Source organism: Benincasa hispida, chromosome 4 (assembly GCF_027475165.1).
Source record: "Benincasa hispida cultivar pf3 chromosome 4, pf3_genome.v1.1, whole genome shotgun sequence".
In the NCBI taxonomy this organism is placed as follows: domain Eukaryota; kingdom Viridiplantae; phylum Streptophyta; class Magnoliopsida; order Cucurbitales; family Cucurbitaceae; genus Benincasa; species Benincasa hispida.
The window spans coordinates 34,419,062-34,439,933 of record NC_143481.1 but is presented as its reverse complement, the minus strand read 5'-3'; the positions used below and the strand labels follow the sequence as shown (position 1 = coordinate 34,439,933).

Below are 20,872 nucleotides of genomic sequence, written 5' to 3'. Positions count from 1 at the left end.
GTAACTTTTTTTTGCGGCAGCCACAAATTTTTCGGTGTGAAGAATTTTCTCATGTTTTTTTTTGTAATACTCATGTTGTCAGTGGAAGAAATTGCATAAGCCATTAAAAGAGAGACCGAAAGGGATTTAAGATGAAGATGGAGAATCTGAATGAAGAAGCAATTATTATAATCATCAGGATGTGTTTGTCAATGAATGTTACTAGTCTTGTAGCCGATGAGACTAATACAGTGAAGGATAACACATTAAAGTTTTCAGGGATTTGTGATTTAGCTATATCTGAAAAAATTAGTAGGAAAGACAGTAGTAAAAAATCAACTGCTAGTTCAGCTTTAGTGGTGAAGATAAAGGCAAGGTCGACTCCAAAAACGATGGGTCAGTAATAAAAAATGGAAGACAAGGAATAAGAAAATAGAGTGTTTTTATTGTCGCAAGAAAGGTTACTTCAAAAATCAGTGTAGGAAACTAGAAGAGGATCAGAAAAGAAAACCAGAGGTAATGATAAATCTTGTTGAAGCTGATGAAGAAATAATTAATGATGTCTATGCCTGTGTTGAGAGTTACACACAAAGTAGTAGCCAAGCCTCTAAATGAACAATTGACAGTGTAGCTTCAGTACACATAGCTTCAGATGGAATCTATTCACATCTTTCACATCAAGACATCGTGGTCTAGTGAGAGTGGGGAATAGTAGAGTTTCCAAGATCGTTGGGATTGAGAACATTAATTTGAAGACATAGTTTGAAGAAAAGTTAGTACTACGAGATGTTAGGTTTGTGCCTAAGATAAAATAAATCTCATCTCTATTGGTAAATTAAATGATGAGGGTTACATGTGTGAGCTTGGCAGTCGCCAATGTAAACTCATGTTGGGATCCCAAGTAGTGGAAGTTGGCCATAAAAATTCTACACTGTACAAATGTCGTTTAGTGTTGTCAAAGGATAAGAGAGACGGTGGATGCCAATTAAAGCGGTAGATGCCAAGTGTGGAGATATAGTTGAGCCAGCAGTAATGATAGCCAATGTTGATCAGTCAAATCAAGGTACGTCAGTTCAGGAGCAATTAGAAAGTTTGAGAGAGGAAGTTGATGGCTATCACGAACTCCCACTTGTTAGAAAATAAAATGAATTGAAGAAGTCGCAGAAGCGAATAAGGACATCAAAATGGAAGGCCAGAGCAAGTGCTAAGATCAAGGATAAAGTCTCCAGGTTGACAACAGATTTGAAGGAAGGGGTCAAACCATTTGCAGAATGTGCCTTCTTCAATATTTCTTCAAAAACATGTGTTCGGGATTGAAGAAGATGTCAGTTGGTATCACTTAGCTGTAGTAGGAGTACATGTCTGTCCTTTATGTCTAGGGGATAGTTCCACGTAGCTTGCTCATATCTCGGTGCAAGAATAGATGAGGTACTGTTATCTTCATCATAGTAAAATCTGCAGTTGCAGAAGACTGGACGTCCTCCCAAGTTTGAAGTGAACCAGTATATTTTTTGGTGTCTGTTTTTTCCCTACTCTGTATTATTTAGTAATTTTATGATCGTTAACCCTTTTTACTCAAACTAATGGAAGTGAGAATTTTAGATATAATTCAGTTTCCGTATTTTATTTATATCTAAATTTAAATGCCTAAAAGACATTTTGAAATTTGAATCATTGGAATATGCATTTAATTCATTAGGAAAGAAAAAATGACATATTAGACGTATTTAAATAATAACACATACAATTAAAGTATGAGCTATGTATGTAGATTAATATTTTATCACATTGGGCTATTTTATTAGATTGGGTCTATTATGTGATCTAATTAATTAAGGGCCTAGATTCCTAATTGAGTATGGAGTTAATAGATAGAAACTTATTCCTAATTAATTAGAGTTAATGGGAACCCTAATTAAACTACTATATAAAGAGACATTCGGGCTATGATCCTCAAAATACCAAAATAATTCGCACTCAGTCTTTCTTGAATCCCATTTAGATAGAGATCCCACTAAGGGCATTCAATGTTTTGGTTGAAGAAGACAATAATCATCTTAAAGCTATCATCAATTTCAATAGAATTTGGTATGTTATTTATTCTTGGCAATTTAGCATGAGAAGACGGCTGAGAGTTCTTCACCTCCTTCATCCATTCCGAGTGACGACCGGAGCTTTCGATCGAAGTTAGATCTCGAGAGAGTCAGCTCCTCCACCCATCCATGGCACCACCGGCAGCCTTGACGCACATCCGCTGGAAGCAAATCTTTGCTTCCAGCCGGTCATTTCTTTTCCTTTCTTTTTTCATATTGTATTGTATAACATTTTGGAATTAAGAAATCAATACAATCTATTTTCAATGCATTTCTTTATTCCTTCAACTCTATCTCCATCTTCTTGCTTAGCATCTTTACTTTCATTGCAATATTTAGTGGGATTGCTTGGGTATTGCATACTTAGTCATGTAGATTAGGGATATGAAGCATGTAGCAAACTACGGAGAGGTATGTGTTGCGCGAGTATGTGAGTAATCTTATTTGCTTAGTATGAGCTGTTGCAATGCCTGTCTATAGGCTAACATATTGCTTGTCTATGAGTGAAGTCAACAACAATCAACTACTCGGGAGAGTAAGTGGTTGGACGCATTAAGCAAGGTATGCATTGTTCACTAGGGATAGTAACAATCTTAGGTCAGCAAAGTTTATGCGGTTGTCTTGTATTATGTATGCTTCATTCGTCCATTAGGGATACTCGGAAGGGTAGTCTAAGGACAAGATCTAGGCTTGGGAAGGTCAAGTCAGAATCTAGGCTTGGAAGAGTCAGATTAGAACAGATAACACAAGAGATAGGCACTTAGGAATGAGCACTATTTGTTACTAACACATCGCATGCATCCTAGAGATAGGATACGATTGAATGCGGTCAACTTGCTTTCATGAATTCTGCATCGTAGCATAGGACAAGAGTAGAGACTTAGGAATAAGCTCTATGGACACTTTGCGTTCAACACGTGCGTCCGAGAATTAGAAGCACCACATTTTCATTGGAAATTGACTTGTCGTGTATGGTTGTAGCATGATTGCATGGATTGCATTGACTAAGGTTGCCCTTGCGATCACTCTTAAGTTTTGCAATGAAAACATTTCCGTATTTTATCTATTTTCCCACACATTTATTTCATGTCAAGGTTTGTCGCATCTCTACCTTTCATGCACATTCTCATTGTGTTTTCTGTTAGATAGGAGTAGGATTAGGATTAACGTAGCAACATCCCCTCCATTCTTTTATTTAAATCGCCACATGTACATCACCACAAACATATAGCTACAAGTCCCTGTGTTTGACCTCGGATTACCCGAGAAACTTGTGTTCATATTATACTTGGCGTGAACGCAAGAAAACTTGTGGCAGGACGCATGGTCATCATATACACTCGTTAACACATTTTTCATTCCAACGCATGACTATCAACACATATCTTTGGAACATGCATCGCATACCGCGTCCAAGGGAAGTTGGTTGTCGAGTAAAATTGACCTCCAATTTTTCGTCATCAATGGTCCACTTTAATGTGGAGGTTCTGTATTTTATTTTTGGGGGATCGGAAAAAATGAAAATTGATGTTAAAATGTGGACAAGATTAAGAGTTTAAAAAGGGAGGGAGGATGGTGAAATCCAAATTCAATTTGGGCCACTGGATGTTGGTAAAATGAAATCAATGGTGGAGAGTTAAAAGTAGATGTAAAAATAATAATTTCTTTTTAAAATCAAAGGTATATCCAATAGAAAGTGAATGATGATAATTTTTTTTATTCTTTTCTCTTTTTTTTTTACCCAACTAGCCGCTAAACACAAATATAAAATAATATAATAATATATCTTCTTAACACTCATTTTCTTTTGAAATTCAACAAAAACTCCAAAACCCACCATGTGTCACTTCTCAATTGCCCCAAGTGGCACCTTTTACTTGGACCACTTTGATGGAAAAAAATCTACCACATCATCAGATTGAGATTTTTTCGTTATGTTCTTTTCGGCTATATCTTCTTCATTTGAGCTCTAGTTTGAGTGACTCAAATTGTATTGGAATCGTTACTTCAAGCTATACCCAATGAACACTTTAAAGCACTCAAATTGTTAATAAAGTTATTCAAATTTGTTATCATCAAAATATTAAATAATTAATAAATATTAATTAATTATTTGAGATTAATGGTCAAAAAGCCAACACAAAATAATGATAAGAAGACACTTTTTTTTTTTTGTCACAATCAAGAAATTTAAGAAAATGAACAATTAATAAATTCCAAGGGTACTAGAAAAACAATAAAAATGTCTAGTAAACACTACTACATAACTAAGAGTCATCGACGGTAACAAATGGACTAAACAACCTTGATTAAAATAGACACCATACGTATAAAATAAAATATCTTTTAAGATAATTTGATATGAAATATAATTTTATATAATTTTAAATTTTTATCTTTCTCTTTTAATTTTAATAAATTTCTTACCACTAGTTCTAAAACTTTAATTAAATAACAAATAATTTCAAGGGTACTAGAAAAAGAATAAAAATGTCTAATAAACATTACGGCATAATTAAGAGTCATCGACAATAATAAATGGATTTAACAACATTGATTAAAATAGAGATCGTACGTATAAAATAAAATATCTTTTAAGATAATTTGATAAGAAATATAATTTTAAATAATTTTAAATTTTGATCTTTCTCTTTTAATTTGGATAAATTTCTTACCACTAGTTCTAAAACTTTAATTAAATAACAAAATAATTACAATTCCATTGTTATATTTAGTTTTTTAAAGATTTTTTTTCCTAAAATTATGCATGTTTACAATGGACCACTTATTTTTGTTTACTTTTTCACCCACAAAACTATTTTATCCAAGATAGACATTTGTGGGATAACATTTGATCAGGTTGGGTGAAAGGTATGGCATGTTTTTGGACATAAATAGTTTATCATAGTTTGACAAGTAGTATACTTAGTTAGGCTTATTTGGAGTAAAGGAGAAAACTAATTATAGGAGAAATTGAGTGGTGCTGGATTTCTCTATTTCAATATAAATACTTTGATTTGTAATTGAAACATCACAAACATTTTCTTCCAAAACAAAACTATACAAAAGATTGGGTAGAAAAGAAAAAATATAAATGTAGAGAAGAAGAACAAGATGCGTACAACATTGAACTTTGTGGCTCTATCATTCATATTGTTTTCTTTATCTAGAGGGCAATCTCAATCTAGTGATGGTGTTTTCGATATGACAAAGTATGGTGCTATACCTAATGCTGAAATATCTCAGGTAAACTATCATTTTTTATTATCATCGATTGGGAGAAAAAAACATCTAGTGGCATCAATAAGATTTATTAATATATTTTAAAAATTAAATCGGCTCTAACAAATGCATGGAAGGAAGCTTGTGCATCAACAACCCAAAGTAAAGTCATTATTCCAAAAGAAACTTACAAGTTAAGTGCAGTTCAGTTGGTGGGCCCTTGCAGAAGCCCCATCAAAATTCAACTTCAAGGAACATTGCAGGCACCACCGGATCTAACAGGAGACGAATGGATTAGTTTCAGATATATCGATTACTTAACGTTAACAGGTGGTGGTGTTTTAAATGGGCAAGGAAAAGTGGCGTGGGAGAAAAATGATTGCCATAAAAACCCAAAGTGTGATCGTATTCCTATGGTAAGCACAATTTAATCACGTAACAAAAATGTTTAGTACTGTTGGCCCATATATTATTTATTGTTACAATTTTAACTGTCAAACTAACATTTACATTTACTTTCTTTTAAGTAAATATATATAAGTATGATAATTTATTTTATTTAAAAAAATGCAGAGTTTGAAGTTAAGCGTTATAAAAAATTCGACAGTACGTGATATAACGTCTAAAGATAGCAAGAACTTTCATGTCAATGTATTGGGTTGTAAGAACCTCACCTTCCAACATTTCACCATAAATGCACCAGGAGATAGTATTAATTCTGATGGAATTCACATTGGTCGATCTCTTGGGATTAATGTCCTTAATACAAACATTGGTACTGGAGATGATTGTATCTCACTTGGGGATGGAAGTAAGCAAGTAACAATTACTAATGTGACATGTGGGCCTGGACATGGTATAAGTGTAGGAAGCCTAGGAAAATACAATGTTGAAGAACCTGTGGAGAGAATCATAGTTAAGAATTGTACATTGATGAATACATCGAATGACGTTAGAATAAAAACATGGCCAGCTTCTCCTGCTACTGGAACCGCTTCTGATATGCACTATGAAGATATTATTATGATCAATGTCAGCAATCCAATTCTCATAGATCAGGAATACTGTCCACACAACCAATGTAATAAATAGGTACGAAAGTTATTAAACTTCTTTTTAATTGAATTTTTAATACTTAAATTAAGTGACAAGATCATGTCCTATGTTCTTTCCTTTCATAGTCCATCAAAAGTCAAGATTAGTAAGGTTAGTTTTAAGAATATCAGAGGTACTTCAGGTAATGCGCTCGCGGTCAAACTTCTTTGTAGTTCCGAGTTTCCATGTGAAGATGTAGAGCTAGCTGACATTGACCTCACACATAGTGGAAGGGAAGGACCAATTACATCTCAATGTTTAAATGTGAAGCCCATCATTTCTGGAAAACAAAATCCTTCAATTTGTTCTACTCTTTCTCCTAATGCTTCTCCATTAGCTTAAGCTATTTTTTAAGAGATGACTATTTGATGAAAAAAAATTATAATTAATTTTTGATTTTCTAAAGCAACTAGTTTAAATTATTTTTGTAATTGCATAAAACTTTAGCACCTATATTCTAATAGAATTAATTTGTGGTGACCAAATAATTTTTTCTTTGTTGTTTTAGAAGAACAAAGAAATGTATCCTTATTATTTTGAGTAATTGATTAATCCACAAATGTCTTCTTTATGAACATTTTTTTTTCTGTATTACATGAATGCATGATGCTACATCTTGTGTATTGTCCATTGTACTTTTATCTATCTGAATGCATACACATTCAGTTTTTCTCCATTTATTAAAAAATGCATTGCTTTATTAATAGTTCTTTATTTAGTAAGCTAGGTTAAAATATCTTTAAAATCATATGTGGCTCGAGAGAAATTTGATTTGTGATGGATCATAAAATTACTATTCAATAATTAAAGAGAATGAAAGATAGTTATGACATAAGTTGTTACTATAGAGATAAAAGAATTCTTGTGGATAAAATGCATGTAACGGTGCATAAGAGTACAACTCTTGATCTATAGTACAATGACCATGATTTAATGAATGTATATTAATTGCATAGTGAGTCTAAAAAATTTGTACAAGTAAAGGTAACAATATTAAGATCATAAGATCCCATTACTGGATTTTAAGGACTCTATACATTTTGTTGGAAGAGAAATAAAATAAAAGTTGGAAATCTCAAATTAATATTTAATATGTTTTGTTTATGAAAACGGAATGAAATTCTGTATAAGTTAAAAATATTTATAGTTTTAGTTATATGCATTATCCCATTACCCATATTATTAAAAATAAAAGGTTATTGATGTAATATGAATAATATTTGAATCGTTGGGGTTGATGCCCTAAATCTCATGGTTTTATAGTTTGTAAACTGTATTTGTACGAACATATTATTTATTTAATAAAATAAGTGTTAGTTTATTTGACATTTAGTTACATTAAACCAAAACAAAAAAACTAAGATCCAAGGTTATTAGGTGAAGCTTAAACATGTGTGTAAAGATATACAGGTGGATCATGTTTAATCAATAAACTGAACGGTCTGTAGTAGATAAATAAGATTAGGTACCTTATCCTTATGACACTACAGATACAAACCGTTTTGTAATTGTTCTAATCATTGTAAAGTGTTACAAATGATTTGTTCCTGACTATTCATGTGGAGATATGCGAACGGGGGTATTCTATACAAAGAGTTTGTATAAGGCCAATCCACGAAATGAATAGTCTCTCCTTAGAACACCATTGCTACAAGAGACTTTCATTTCACCGGAATGACCATAGGTGACTTGACCTTAATCCGAAGTGAGTTGTGAACTCCTACCTATGAGGGCGGTAATTTGATTTACATAAGTGAGAGTTGCCAGATTTTTCGACTCAATATGCCTACCACTTTGGGGATTAGTTTGATTGGGGAGCTGGAAACACAGCAACATAAGAAGAAATTCACTCCTTCCCAAGGTAAGTAGATAAATTACTTCTTTAACGGATCATTCTGAGTCTTGAACAATGTGGTGTCACACCCTCTCCTAGCCCGAGTGGGATTTAATTATAGTTAGACTATGACTAATTGTTCATTAGAGGGATCAGTGGTACTTACGAAGTTGGGTGTAACTACAGAGGTAAAACAGTAAATTTACGAGCAATTTGTGAAGGACCAATGCATTGTTTATTGGTTATATCCAATTAATAGAATAAACTTGCAAAATATGGAAGTAACATAATCATTAAGCACTCTAATTATATTAATTTGAGTAACAAGCATGCTAAAACACATAATTTCAATAAAAAGGTTTCAACTTGAATACATTTGTAGACTTCCACTTAATCCTTGAAAATTCCACGAAATTGACATTCAAATTCTTCAGTAGACTACCAAGAGATTATTCTCTACTGATCCCATACTTAAATTGAGTGGTGGAACTCTTGTTGATAGCGAATTTCTATGGCTTTGGAGAGGGTTTGAGAGGAAAAGAAGTTGAGCAGAATTTTCCCAAAAATTCAGCATCCATCTCATGAATCTCAGAAAGTTTGAAGTATTTAATCAACTTCATCATGCACGCACTTCATCATTTTATCAAAGTAGCCTAGGTGTTGATTTAGGAAGAAATTCACCAAGAAATCCAAAAAATGGATAAATCCACTAATCATCTTCAATTTTAAATTATATTTAACTTATAATTACATTAAACATAATTTCAAATTCAATTTCTGAAATTGAGTTTAAAATTGAAATTTCATTTGATCTTAAATAATTAATTAAACAAATTTAATTAATTAAATAATAATAATTTAATATCAAATATTAAATTAATAAAACACGTAATTCAAACATGAATCCTATTCATGTAATAAATATTTAAATCATCATTCAAATATATTGAACTCCCCAAATACATTTGATTTCAATAAATTTAAACATTAATTATATTAAATATAATTATCCAAACCCTAAAATTGAATTTGAACATTTCAAATTCACTCAACATTCTAACCCAAGATTTAATCTTGTAAGAGCTAGTAGAGGGATCTTATGGACCTACAGATTAGGAGCTCCATCGATTTGAGATTTAATTGGCTAAACTCTTTAAACAGAATTAATCAATATTCATTAACTACCAGGACATACCACTATAGCTCAATAGTTGCACCCTCCTAACTGTAAATATATTTTTGTCCACTTGATTTAACCATAATCAGTAAGTCGATCCTTTACTGGTCATTTGAATTTACAGCTAGGTCAAAATTACCGTTTTAGCCTTATAAATACATCTTGCTCTTTAAGTCTCTACTGATCCTCTATTGAACAATTGGTTTGTAGTCCAACTAATAAACCATGTCCCTCTCTATCATGAGATGGAGGGGCTCTTTTATTCAAGATCGGCAATCAATACTTAAGAGAACAACCTATCTACTAACCCTAAGATGGGTATGAGTGAATTTCATCTTGTAGGACTATTTCCTCAGCTATCTATCTGGTTTTATTCCAAAACGAGAGGCTTATTGAGGGGTGGCATTGAACCATTCTCACCTATGCAAATCAAAGGATAATCCCGAATAAACAAGAATTCATAGTTAGCTCAAGATTAAGATCGAGTTACCTTAGGTCATCAATTTGAAATTGTCAGTTTTAACAGTAAACTGTTGTTATAAAGAAAAGTGACTATTTTGTTATTTGGTATGCAAACATCTTTTGCATAGGATGCCTCTACCCGCATGTTTCCACATGAATGATTTTGAGATCACATTGTTTGTATCAATATACAAAGTGGGCCGCATCCATTATGTCCCTAGGACGAGGTACCCAATCTCATCCATATACGTATAGATCTTTGTGGCCATATATTAAAACTTGATCCACTTTTATGTCTCTACATAAAGTAAAAGTATTCATACCAGCCATGGGTTTGTTTATAGGATTTTATAATAGAATGAAATTTCAATAACACTTTTATTGAATGAAGTCTCGGTAATACTTTTATTGCAAAAATAGAATATGTTTGGTAAATATGAGTTGCAAGTTTTAGGACATTCCCAACCAAGGGACAAAGAAATATATCTATAGTGCAAAGACCGCAGTTGTCTGTCTTTAATGAAGTGACCGATAGTTAATAAAGGTTGATTAATTTAACTAAAGAGTTTAATTAATTAATCTCATATCATTGGAGCTTCAATTTATAGGTCCATAAGGTCCCCTTTGTCAGCTTAATAAAGATTAATGAGAATCAAATTAATTTTAGATTAATTTGAATTATTCAAATTAATTAAAGGGATTTAATTATATAAGATACAATTAATATGATGTATAAGATATGTATAATAAAAAGTTTTAATGAGAGGAATAAATATTTAATATGATTCAGATATTAATTATATATAAGTGATTCTTATATAAACTATAGGGTAAAATTAATATGAATATAATTCATATTAATACTATAGGTTATATGAGAGAATATAAACTATAGGTTATATTATATATGATATAATATATGTTAGAATACAAAAACATGCAGCGGAAGAAAACAGAATCATTAATCATTCTAACTCCTTAATTTTGACATCAAAATAAACATGTTCATAGGGTATTAAGAATGTTTCAAGACATACCTTTGAAGAATTCCTCCAAATCCAAGCTACTCTTCACGTGATCTCAGCTCTAAATCTTCAGTGAACCACCAAGAGATTTTCTCTACTTATCTCAACCTTGAATTTGAGTGGAACTAAAAAATGAAGTGAATTTGTGAAGGGAATAAAATGGGTTTCAAGTGAAGCAGTGTTAGGTCTTTAAAGGATGTATATTTTCTATGTTAATTCCCCCAAAATTGTGTTGATTACGTGCTTCAAATACTAATTTTTTAGATAAAATAGTCCTCAAGGCATTTAGAAGTCATTAAGAGAAGATTATGTAACTATGAAATAAACAAATGAAGAGAATCGAGTAAACACCAAAATTCCATTGAGTACCATCAAATTCCATCGAGTATTTAGTAGAATACTATAAAGTACAATTGGGTAAAGCTATTGAGTAGTCACATCCCGCCCCGAGCCTGCCTCTTGAGCCCGAGGGGAGGCGTGAAGACGGAAGATACCACCCTTTTGTAATTACTACTGCCCATCTCTATCTTACTACACTTAGTAAACTTTAAGCCTAAAGATGTAATCAACAACTGTTTGACTAAGCTCATTTTATTACAAACAGTATAACGTTTATACAACTCTCAGACTTAACTACAAAGTTTACATCAACAACTCTAAAACAGAAAGTGTGATTGGGGCTGTGGCAGACCTTGACCTTAGCAGCACCTTGGAACTCCTCACCTTTTACTACCCGGAGAGAAAAACATGAAAGAAAATAATGAGCTTCAAGAAGCTCAGTGGGTGGTAAGCAACTTCTAAAGTCTATTTCAACTTATAAACTAACAAACATATCACAACTATGAGGTTAGTACATTCAAACCTCAGCCTCGAATGAGTCTGTTCACAACTCTATCTACATGCACGGTAGATAGTTAAACTGATACTATTCATAATGAGTCTGTTCTCAAACTCTACCTACACATACGGTAGATAGTTAAACTGATACTAGTCATAAACGCTTACTCTCTTGTGTTTCTTATGTTTCCTATGTCCACATAGATCCATGCTTATCGGCTCAAAAGCTAGGCCTGCCGGCCCTCTTACCATCCTATACGAGTTTCCTCTCACAGGCTCAGGAACTAGACCTCTCGGTCCCCTGACCATCCTGTGAGGTTCTGCTCCAGGCTCAAGAACTAGGTCTATTGAACCCCTGACCATCCCGTTCACATATTCTCATTCTCATGCTAATTACTCATTCATAATATAAGCATATGTATACTCTATAATATATGCTTAAGACTTAAAGGAAATTACCACTCGCCTTGGTAAGGTAGGAACCTCTCTCTAGAAGTTCTTTGGTTTCCTTGGGCTCCCTTTTGAACCCTAAATTCCATATTCAAATTTAAGCTCGGATTACTCATAGTTCTAAACCTTATTTCGAGATACTTTCTTCTACAAACATGCTCTAAATTCTCATATTATAAATCTTTGTGGTTTGGTTGGAATCATCAAATCATCAAGACTGACCTAAACTTACCCGAGAGCTCAACCATTCTGTATTTTCCTCATTCTTCAGTCTGATTCCTTGGAGCTTTTCTTCCACAGCCCTACCTTGAAAACTAGACTCTTAGATATTTCATGTGGCTTTTGAATCACTCAAAATGCACTAGTAGTCTCGGAGAACTCCTCATCCTAAGTTGATGTTACTTCCAGACCTCACTATCTGACAGCATCTCCTCCTCTTGGAATTGCATGGTTTTCCTCCAAATCTGCTCTCAAACACTCTTCCTACTGTTCTTTGAAGAGAATTTATGTTATGAACTAAAGAGTCACCTTGTGGTGGTATTTATAGGCCAAATGAACCGATCCTTCTCATTTCCTAAGGCTTCCAATGCAAGATACCTTCTACTTTAGCAACTTTTGGAGTGTTTGCATCAAGCTTTGCCACCACCTACTTCCTTGCCATTCACTTACTTCCATGCCACTCACCTATTTGCAAGAAGTTTGAGTTGCCTTCCTCATGCATAAAACTTCTTTGCATGATACTCTCTTCGTCCACCTCCTACTAACTCAAGTTCAACCTCTTCTCGGTTCAGCCACTTATCCGAGTGAATTCATCAGCCTTGCGTAATGCAAGTCTTAGCACTGCATAAACACTTGGCCCATCATTTAGTCCATCGTGTAGCTCTTGCACTCATCGCTCTATCATTTAGCTAAATCTCTCAGTGACGCTTATCACCCAACCCTCTCGCTATCGCTCACCATCTAGCCCTCTCACTATTGCCAATCGTGTAGCACCTGCGCCCATTGCACAGGGCCTACGCCCCATCATATAGCTCCACCATTTAGTGATCTCTCACTGTTAACGATATTGCTATCGCATATCTCTCGCGGTTAATGATCTCGCAGTCGCTCATCGTCTAGTGCATAACCTATCGCATAGCTCCTACGCCTATCGTGTAGCTCTTGTTGTCACCCATCGTGTAGCGCTAACGCCTATCGTCTAATGCATCACGCTCATCGTCTAGCACGTCCGCTCATTGTGTAGCACCATCAGCTAGCATGTGTGTCTATCATGCAACACCCATCATCTTAGCGCTTTGCCTATCATGTAGCGCTCACGCTTATCGTGTAGCGCCCATGCTTATCGTTTATCGTCTAGTGCTATGAATCACTTCGCATCGTTTAGCGTCGCACGTAGCTAGATGATCGTCTAGCACATCGCTTAGCACTGCACGTAGCTACACGATCGTCCGCACAGTGCCTTATGCTCATTGTCTAGCCCTTTCGCTCTCGCTCAAGCAGTCTCTTATCATCCCAACACATGAGCAACCTTTGGGAAGCGCCTCTTTCCATTGCTTCGGCCAACATGCGTCCCTTGTCATGCCAACGTTTGGGCAAACTTTATAAACTCAACGTATGGTTGTCCTTTGACTTGAAGGCTTAATTTCTTTTAACCTCTACAAATTTAGCTTCATCTCATGTGTTAATGTTTCCTAACATCAAACACATGTTTCTTTTTTGACTTCACACTTAGCCAAATTTTCACTAGTTAAGGCTCAACTCAAAGCTACTCAAGGAAAATCTATTCCAATACTTAGAAATTTTCCTTCTCTTCAACATAGGAATTAACTTACACTTAGTTAATTTCCTTAATTACCTATTTAAATAGAGAAATTGAGATCTGGGTTTCACATGAGTAATCAACCATCAAGGAAATTGTTATCGAGCTATCAAGTAAGGTCATCGAGTATTAACCGTCGAGCATCGAGAATTGCATCACTGAGTGTCGAGGAGCGAGTATTAAACATAAAACTCGATGCGTTCATTCTTTTTTCTAGATTTTGACGCGATTCACCCCGCGCATGCGTCTCGCGCAACCAAGCGTCAACAATGCATCTCAATGTTATTCCTGCAACTATAAATAGATTTCTTTCATTGTTGCTAAGGGGAGGAGGATAGTTTTCTTTCATTTTCTTGGTGAAGGGAAGAAGCACAATTCTATGGAGGCTGGAATTTCTCTCTGTATCAATTAATCTCCATGGTGATTTTGTTTCCTAGTTAGATTAGATTTTGATTTCTTTTTTATTATTAATCAATAACTTGTAATTTTTCATGAATTTTTCTATGAATTTTTTAAGTAATTCAATCTTGTTTCTATTTCAAGGGTTCTTGTAAATTCTTTTGAGTTTTCTACTTTCTTTATTATTAGTAATCTGAATTTCAGCATTTTTTAATTTGATTTTAATTCTTGAAGCATGTTCAATGATCTATATCTTGAGCATGTTTAGCCTAGATACTTGGTTTTGTCACAATCATTGTTGTATATGTTGCTTTTAATGTGTTCGATGGAATATCTAGCCAAGATCTACAAGAGGCAACAGTAATTGTGTGTTTGATGGCTATTCCTAGGATGCACTAATTACTAAATTTGGAGAAAACTTGGTTAATTCAGTAAGTTATCTTAATAATTAATCAACGCAATTGAATCTAGGAACCTAATACGCATGTTTTCTATTCTATATGGCCGCTATCGAACCCAATGGAAGTAGGAGCATGTAGGTTGATTAGGGTTTGGCCTATCCAACCTTAATCAATGTTTAGAACGCTCTCTTGACTAGGTTATTGCTAGTTGTCGGCCTTTGTAGAGGCTAGCTTGTTAGAGTTGAGTGAGTAGTTGCGAGCGTAATCCGATTGTGAATTAAATTTGTAGAATTCAATGATAAGAATTGCAATGAATGTCTAACTTGGATTAGAAGCAAGATTGTTCTAAACTTGGTTACAACTATCCTTTATCTTTTGATTTTTAACATGTTTTTTTTTTTTGTTTTGATAAAAAAAAAATCATATTTTATAGCTTCGATAGTTAAGCTTGGTTAAAGAAAATATTATATAACATTTCCTTGTGGATCGACCTCTTACTTTCATTTTAACTATGAGTTAGTTAGGTTGTTGTTTGAGTTTTATAAATATTGTTTGTTTTGGGTTAGGTAGAACTAACAACGCCTACTTAGCTTCGAACAAAATCCAAGCTGCTCTTCACGTGATTTCAGCTCCAAATCTCCAGTGAACCATCCAGAGATCTTCGCTACTATTCTAAGCCTGGATTTGAGCGGTGGAAATAAAAAATGAAGTGAATTTGTGAAGGGAATAGAATGGATTTAAAGTGAAGGAGTAGAACTCAACAGAAACTTTTTCCAGTTCTTCCTCCATTCTATGTCAATTAAAGAGTTTTATGTAACCATTACATGCATCTACTAAACTTTTCAGCAATAAAACACTTCAAGAAGCACTCAAGAATTGGAATTAATTGTTTCATTGAGAACAATCCACCAAAATAAGCAAAAATGTGGATATTTCCACTATCTCAATTTAATTCCAAAATTAAATTGAATTAATTTTCAATTTTCATTTTAATTAATTCAAAATTAATTAAACTAAAAAAACAATATTCAATTTCTAAAATTGAATAAGAAATGAAAATTAATTTCGTTTTAATTAATTAAAAAAATTTAATTAATTCAATAAAAATTTAATATCAAATATTAAATTAATCAAACACCTAATTTTAAACATGAATCATATTCATGTAATTAATATTTAAATCAATATTTAAATATTATAAACTCTCCAATTTCGTTTAATTTCGATAAATTAAACGTTAATTAATCATATCAAATATAATTATACAAACTCTAATTTGAATTTGAACTATTCAAATTCAAACCTAAGTTGAATTTGAACATTTCATATTGAAATTCAATTTGAACACTTCAAATTGATATCATTCCAAATTCATTCAATTTATTAATTCAAGGTATTCATGTTTTATGAGCAAGTAGAGAGACCTTATGGACCTACAAACCATGAGCTCCAACGATTTGAGATTAATTGGCTAAAACTCTTTAGATCGAATTAATCAATATTCATTAACTATCGAGTCATGCCACTATAGATTGATAGTTGCGCTCTCCACATTGTAGATATATTTGTGTCCACTTGATTTAACCATAATCAGTAAGTCAACCCTTTACAGATTGTTTGTAATAATGGCTGGGTCAAATGTTGTTTTACCCCCGAAATTACGTCTTGCTCCTTATGTTCCATTGATCCTCTAATGAACAATTAGTTTGTGATCCAATCACTAAACCAGATCCCTCTCGATCCAATGAGAGGGTGGGGCCCCTTGTTCAAGACCCGGATTCAACACTTAAAAGAACAACCTTTCTCCTATCCCTCAATTGGGTAGGCATGAATTCCGTCTTGCACCCTATGTACTCAGTTATTTACCCAATCTTACCCCTGAAATTGGAGGCTTATTGAGCCTACGCTGTTGAGCAACCGTCACCTATGCAAATCAAGGATAATCGCGAATAAACAGGAGTTCATAGTTAGCTTAAGATTAAGATCGAGTTACCTAGGTCATCTAAGTGAAATAGTCAGTCTTAAATAGTAAACAACATTATAAAGTAAGAGTGACTTATTTCTTGGTCCAATCTTATGCAAACTCATTTAGACTATTTACTCGAACCTGATCCACTCTTATGTCTCCACATAAAGTTCAAGTACTCATGTAATAGTCATGAATCTTTTAGTTTATTGAATTTACTTCTAAAACGAAATAAGCAATTCATATATTCAATATAACTTTATTGAATCAAACTTAAATAACAATTTTATTTATTTATAGAATGAGTTTATTGTTTACAAACCACGAGTTTTAGGACATAAAACGCAACAATATAAATTATAGGTTATATGTTATATATGATATAATCTATGGTTTAATATTAATATGTATTATATGGTTAATACATATTTATTAAAACTCATTTTTTGAATTTTGAAAATTAAATCCCATGGGAGTTATTTTAAAGTGGGGAGGAAGTTATTTTAACTCCTTCAACCCCCTTCATATACGTGATGCACAGAGAAAAAAAAAGGGAGTGTACGTGAAAATTATTTTATAGAGAATCTTCATCTCTTTCATCTCTCTACAATTTTTCTTTCAAGAAAAAAAAATTCCTTCACCAAAATTAAACAGAAGCCCACACTACTCTATGTGATTCTCACCTTGAGAATAACGAAGAAATATTGTGGTGAAGTCGTTGTTACGTTGTTATTGTGTTTGTGTTGTTGTGAACGGGTGAAGAAGAGACGATCGGTTCGTGATCTTGCTGTGGAGAGGAATCGTGAAGAAGTGTTCTTCAAGGATATGTGTTTCTCGATCGGTTCCTCTCTCTATATTTTCACAATAGAAGCATGCTAAGAATTTTTTTTATCCTGTAGTTTCGTTGCCTTTGAATTTTAAGTTCTGTAAAACAATTTCAAGACATAAGGCATTCAATTGCTTCCACTTCGAGGAATTCCAATCCCTAAAATTAGTATCAAAGCCAGGTTTTGTCTCTGATTTTTGTTTCTTACTTGAGTTCAAAGTTTTGGTGGGATTTAAGTTCTGCATTGCGAATTTATGATAGTTTTGCACATAGATGTTTCAAAACATGGCATAGTTTACTGCTTTGTTTCAATTCGATTTGTAAGGTCTCGGTGTTTATGGACATTTAATTTCATATCATCTTTAAGTCTGTGTTGCTCGTGGTAAAGTGCTTACCAAGATCTAGGTTTCAATTTGGAGAATTTTGGAGCAAGAACGAAGCAAAATGGATGAAGGATTGAAACAGAGGAAGCATTCATTCCTAGAACGTAACGCACAGCATAACAATGTTGTGCATTACGCTGTAAGGCAGAATGCTCAGTGTAGTTGCACTCGGCAGTAGTTGTTCATGTGATGCATGATTTATTTATTTATATAGCATATTGTATGCCATATAGTATAAAAAACCCACCATAAGATAAACATTTTTTCTTGCATCATTTTTTATATATGTATTATATTATAAAGTTTTATGATTTAATTAAGCATACTCATTCATCATATTACATACAATTGTTATATTATATGATTGCATGCATATATAATATGTCCATGCATCATATATTATAATTGTTATAATATATAGTTCGGATGAATGGATATGTATGTTTTCATTACTTTATAATATAATTGTTATGTTATATAATGAAAATGGAGATGCATGAAACACGATATTACCTTAGAAAAATGTAATTGTTATATTTTGATGTATGTCATTAGATGCATGAATAGATTTTATTTGTTTCATTAACCTTTATAAGTAATGTAAGCTAGCGAAATTAGAATTAAAATCTATAATCCAAAGTTGCATGCAAAAATCAGTTAAATTAATTTTAAATTGTTTAAAATTGATTACACCTAGACCTATGTTAATAATTTTTCTAATTATATTAGAAATAAATTTAATCTTTTAATTTCCTTTTAATAGGATTAAAATGAATTAATAAAAAATTAAATTTATAACATTATTATCTATAAGAGACCTTTGTCGAAGGAAGATTATGTCTAGGCTGAGGTATTTAAGCTGACGGAAACAGAATAACCTTACTTAGGAACCAACCTAGAAGGTGAATTAGACAAATATGTTATAAACATGTAATAAATGATTAGGTTTATTAAAGTCTTTAATAATAATAAAAAAAAAATCATTATTGTCAAACTATCCAATACAGGGCAAATTTAACAATCACTTAGTTAAATTTTTCAGCCAGATTTTTCTAAGTTAATACCCTAAGTTAAAAACACTCAGTGAGAGAAAAATAATATATATAATTTGTCATTTCACATCTCTCTCTAAATAGTTCACATCGTGAGATTTATGCTCGGTCTCGAGACACCGTTGCTTGTGTCCCCCTATAGATGAGGTTTCCATAGGTCAATATCTAGGTGAATAGAGAGAGTGTTCATATCAAGTGACAGAGGGAAGTGTGACAACACATCCCAAGTCTCTTTCATTGGTTTGTTGTATAGTTTCATGCTTGGCCTCAAGCCAACTTTACTTGTATCCCCCTACAGATTGTATTTGCATGAAATTATACACAAACTCTTAAGTGGATAGGACTTCTTTAGTTTTTGTCCAAATTGATTTTTTCCTATGTTGGGCTCATTGGGATGGAACTCTAGAGTCTAAAATGAAGGGTTACACTTATAAGAAATTATTAAGTTAATAATTTATGGACCGAATAATGGCGACTAATCGTTATAGGGATAAGAGTTATTCTAGTGTAATGGTTGGTTAAGATTGTTTCAATTCATTGAAAGGGTAACTGATCACCCTGCGGTAGCTTTTATCCTTACTCACTGAAGCATCATTGGAAAAATAGATATCACATTGGGTACATTAAATTTTTGCTAAATAGATTGGTCTTTCTTGGGTAATGCCTTGATAACTAAATAATTTGTATGTTTTTAGCAATCTTTGTAACGACTAGCACTACACTAAATTTGTTCAGTGTTGATAAACTGAACGGTGACAACTACACAAGTTGGAAAAACACTATAAACAATTAATTAAACAATTAGTTTAATTTAATTTAATATTCAATTATTAAATCTAACGTTAATCCCAACCAATATGAATCCTTATTCATAGTTTTGATATTTAAATATTATTTGAATATCTTCAATTCTCTCTTTATCATTCAATTCCAAATTGTTGATATGTCATTAAATATATCACACATATTTAACAAATATTACTTAATTCAAATTCTAACACTTCGATATGAGCTAGCAGAGGGTTCTCATGGACGTACATATCATGGTTCCAACAATCCAAGATTAACCGACTAAACTCTTTAATCCAATTAACCAACATTCGTTAACTACCGAGTCACTCCACTAAAACCCAGTAGTTGCACTCCCCACATTGTAGATATATTTATGTCCACTCGATATAACCACAATAAGTCAACCTTTCACAAGTTGTTCGTAATAATAGTTGGGTCAAAAGCTATTTTACCCCTGAGATTACATCTTGCTCCTTAAGTTCCACTGGTTCCCTAATGAACAATTGGTTTGTGATCCAATCACTAAATGAGTCTCTCTCAAGCCAATGAGAGGGTGGGATCCCTTTTTCAAGACCTGAAGTCAGCACTTAAGGGAACAACGTCTCCATTATCCCTAAAAATGAGTAGGAGTGAATTCCATCTTGCACTCTATGTCAATAGCTATCTACCCGGTCTTACCCCTGAAATGGGGTTTATTGAGTCGATGCTGTTGAGCTAACCCTCATCCATGCAATCTAAGGATAATCACAAATAAACAAGAGTTTATAGTTAGCTTATGATTAAAATCAAGTTACCTAGGTCATCGCTTTGAAGTAGTTAGTCTTAAACAGTAAACAAAATTATAAAGTAAGAGTGACTTATTTCTTGGTTCAATCTTATACAAACTCTTTACACAGGACACTCCCAATTGACCCAGCCATTATTACGAACAACCTGTGAATGGTCGACTTACGGTTTATTGGTAAAATCAAGTTGACACAAATATATCTACAGTGAGGAGAGTGTAAATATCGAGCTATAGTGGTGTGATTTGATAGTTAACGAATACTGATTAATTTTG

At 33.1% G+C, this 20,872-nt stretch overlaps 1 pseudogene; it reads left to right on the top strand.

Moving 5' to 3' along the window:
- Nucleotides 1-5,186: 5,186 nt before the first annotated feature.
- LOC150036661 (exopolygalacturonase-like) lies at nucleotides 5,187-6,731 on the top strand (annotated as a pseudogene).
- Nucleotides 6,732-20,872: the final 14,141 nt, after the last annotated feature.